At 35.8% G+C, this 4,304-nt stretch overlaps 1 pseudogene; it reads left to right on the top strand.

Moving 5' to 3' along the window:
* Positions 1–320: 320 nt before the first annotated feature.
* LOC116129265 lies at positions 321–1,534 on the top strand (annotated as a pseudogene).
* The last annotated feature ends 2,770 nt before the right edge of the window (positions 1,535–4,304 follow it).

Genomic DNA, 4,304 nt, shown 5'->3' with positions numbered 1-4,304 from the left:
TGATGTCCTCAAACATATAAAGAGAGTTTCTTTTTTAATCGGCTAAGCACACGTGATTTACTATTAAAAAAAAAAGTATACTGCTTATTAATCAAAATTATTTTACTTTGTAGAAATGAAATAATTTCTGAAAGATAGTACTTTTTCAAAATAAAAAAGAAAAGAAAATTGTTAGAAGGGAGAAAATAGTTAAAAAAAAAAAAAAAATGGAGAGAGAGAGAGAGAGATTGACAAGTGGAAGTAAAACGCAGCGTAAACCAGAGGAGAGGAGAGAAAAGGGGGTCCATGTGCTGTGCGTCAAGTGAGCAACAGAAGCCAAGAACTCCCCAAAACTCTTCTCTGTTCACGCAAAATTCCCCTTTGAATTTCCTCACTTCCCAGCCCCAAACCCTTTGTCACCGAGAAAAAATTATGATTTGGAATTCCCATTTACAGGTTTAGTGTTCCAACTCATATTCAAAACCATGTCTTTGAGAATAAAAGCCGTGGTCGACAAGTTCGTGCAGGAGCTCAAGGAGGCTTTGGATGCAGACATACAAGATAGGATTATGAAAGAAAGAGAGATGCAGAGTTACATCGAAGAACGTGAACGTTGAAGTCGCCGAGCGTGAAGCCGCCTGGAAGGCCGAGCTTTCTCGTCGTGAGGTTCTTTTCCGTTCTTATTTTACTGTTAATCAATTAATTCTGTTTATTAATACTAGTGCATCAATTGTTTTGCTTACAATTACCAAAGTCATTACCTTTACCTGGGATTTTCTCGGAGTTATATCACTTTTTTCTCTTCTGGATTAGTTATTTTCTCATTCTGATTGCTAGTTCATATGGCTAATTCTATTTCAGTAAGAGTCAGAGGAACCCACTTCGGAAATTTTGAACATAAATTCAGTTCTCTATTTTTTTTTTTATATGTTTGCTTCTCACTTTAGACGACAATTTAGACTCAGTACTAACACATCCTAATGTGTAGAAACTTTGAGTTGTTATTTTACATCTGTCAGGAAACTCAGTGGCCATAAAAATGTGTGCTTGTTGTTGAGTTGAAGATTTTTGTATGTTTGAGACTATGGAAGTGAGCTTAGGACTTTGTATTTTATGTTGTTGCTTGAATAATCTTTTCACCTGTAGTTTAAGTTTTAAAGTGTGTTGTGATTCTCAAACATTATTCCTTTTCCAGGCTGAGATTGCTCGACAAGACAAGGTTGAAGATGGAGAAAGAAAACCTAGAGAAAGAGAAAAGTGTCCTTATGGGAACTGCATCAAATCAAGATAACCAAGATGGAGCTCTTGAGATTACTGTAAGTGGAGAAAAGTATCGATGCCTCAGGTTTGCAAAGGCGAAGAAATGAGGCTCAAAGGAGGAGAACAAGGATAGATTTCATGATTCTCTGCTATAATGTATTTTTTTTTAATTTTCCTCTCCCACTTTTCTATTCATTCAGTTGCATAAATATGTAAATTTAGGTATGCATTTCAATTAAACTAGAATTGATGATGTCCTTGATTATGAATTGATTCAATCAAGAAAGAAGGCATATGACTATGAAATTGAATGGAGTATTATGATCCATCTTTTATTGTCTGCTCATACAAGTTAATATCCGGATGGGCCTTACTCTAATTGTTTGCACATGACAAAGGTTTTACTTTGTTTTTTAAATATATTATGTATCACTTTTCTTTAAAAGAGAAATATATTAGTCATATACTGGAACAACCTTTGCTACAAGGTTTACTTGTGTTATAGGCATTCATTCAGGATAGTGAGAATTTCTAGCTAAGATCTGCTAGATATACTGTGCTGGGTTCAGATTCTGAGGAATACTGTGGCTTGACATGGATTCTGGAGATTATATAACACATATCTAGATATTTGATTAAAGTGATGTGTATACACATATCTAGATTATTTGATTAAGGCGATGTTTAGAGTGTGGCAACTCTAGTAGGACTACTTTGTTATTATTTCTGATTCAACATTCTTGTGATAGTGTGAACTATGATCTGCCTGTGAACTCCTTGTGTTACATTGTAGAGGTTAATATGACTAGTCGGTGCCCACCTAATTCTCTAAAAACAGGACAGGGAAAAGAGGACAATAGCCAACCAGGCCGAATCATTTATAATTTTTTTGTTTTTTGCACATTGGAATTGCAGGTCTCTGGTTTATCACCACTCAGTCCAGAGCATGAATTCGGGAACACATCTCCCTGTTTTTTCCTTCATTACCAGCTGAGAAATTTGTGCTAACATAAATTATAACTTTTGGTTGATTTAGAGGGTGAGGTTAATATACCCACAAAATTGTTCTTTACAGCCAACTTGTTGATAATCCCACTATAGTTCAAAACATATGATTTTTCAATCTGTTCACCCTCAAATCCAACTATAATTATCGCTTTCCTCCAATGTAGTCTAAGGCAGAATTAGCAAACCAGAAATAGAATTGGACTTGCAACATCCTATATGGACTAAAGAAGACAATTCTGGAAATAACTGCAAATACAAACAGGATTCATATCTGTCAATGTAACTGAAAAGATTGCCTAAAGAATTCTGGCAACACGCTTGTCTTTGCTCAACTAAAAGATTCAAAGGAGGTAAATGAACAGATTGAAAATAGAAGGTAACTGAAAGATTGTATTACACTATATTAATATTTAGTATAAAAAATATTTGCTAAATGAAAGTAAATTTGACAGTTATTTAGCATGATGTAAGGGAAGGAGTTATGGAAGTTATGGTAACTTCCTGCTCTTTCAGTTACCCCTTAAAAATTCAAATCACCGCAAATCTGCACCCTTTCTTTGCTCAACTTACCAGTTATCAAGCTTAAGTCACTCTATAAACAAATAGCCACTATCACAACTGCAGATTTTTACAACACATAGATAATAAACCAGTAATAGTCTTACAACTCGACATGGTAGTTGAGTTGGCACTGTTACGTCAGTTCCACCACACCCAAGGTGCAAAATGATTTTGACTAGACCAAAGAAACAATTGTTCCTTCATAGGGCACGATCGTTCCTTATGAAAGAATTGTCGTTTCTCACGAAAAAAAATGGTCGTTCCTTACGAAAGAACAATCATTCCTTATATAAGGAAAACGTTGTTTCAAGAAGAAAAGAAAGAGGTTGTTCCAAAGCAAAAAGAAAAGAAGAAGAACCTCAAGGAACAAGGTTGTTCCAAGAAGAACAAGGTTGAGTCACTCTATAAATAATAGCCACTATCACAACTGCAGATTTTACAAACATATAATAAATCAATAATAGTATAACATGAACCCTAACCTTCATGCTAAATGAGTAATGCAACGCCAACAGAACATTCTCACAAACGTTTCTTGCATCCCGACCATAGCAACTGAGTTGGCACTGTCACGTCAGTTCCACCACACTCAAGGTGCAAAGAGGAGGAGGAGGTTGTTCCAAAGCAAAGAAGAGAAGAAGAAACCTCAAGGAACAAGGTTGTTCATTCAAGAACAGGTTGTTCCAAGAAGAAGAAGAAAAAGGTTGAGTCACTCTAAAACAAATAGCCACTATCACAACTCAGATTTTTACAACACATAGATAATAAATCAGTAATAGTAATAACATGAACCCTGACTTTCATGTTAAATGAGCAATGCTATGCCAACAAAACATTCTCACAAACTTCTCTTGTAACCCCGATGTGGCAGCTGAGTTGGCACTGTCAGGTTAGTTCCACCACACCCAAGGCGCAAAGGTTGTTCCAAGAAGAGAAGAAGAACCTCAAGGAACAAGGTTGTTCCAAGAAGAAGAAGAAGAAGGTGAGTCACTCTATAAACAAATAGCCATTATCATAACTGCAGATTTTTACAACACAGATAATAAATCAGTAATAGAATAACATGAACCCGGCCTTCATGCTAAATGTAATGCTACGCCAACAAAACATTCAAGAAACTTCTTTTGCAACCCCGATGGGTAGCTGAGTTGGCATTGTCACATCAGTTCCACCACACCAAAGGTGCAAAATGATTTTGACTAGACCATAGAAACGGTCGTTCCTTCATAGGGAACAACCATTCCTATGAAAGAATGGCCTTTTTCTGAAAGGAATGGTCGTTCCGTGAAGAAGTTATTCCTTATGTAAGGAAAAAGGTTGTCCAAGAAGAAGAAACATTGAAGAAAAAGAAGAAAGAACACATTTGAAGAGGAAAGAAGAAGAAACACATTGAGAGGAAGAAGAAGAAGAAGAAGAAGAGATTACATAATTTATTTAACCCTCTAAATATAAAAAAAAAAAAAATGGTTGTGGAGGGGGCGAGGAGAGGAATTTTC

Source organism: Pistacia vera, unplaced genomic scaffold (genome assembly GCF_008641045.1).
Source record: "Pistacia vera cultivar Batoury unplaced genomic scaffold, PisVer_v2 Contig21, whole genome shotgun sequence".
Taxonomy (NCBI): domain Eukaryota; kingdom Viridiplantae; phylum Streptophyta; class Magnoliopsida; order Sapindales; family Anacardiaceae; genus Pistacia; species Pistacia vera.
Note: the sequence above shows the minus strand (reverse complement) of the source record. Positions and strands in the feature narration are given on the sequence as shown.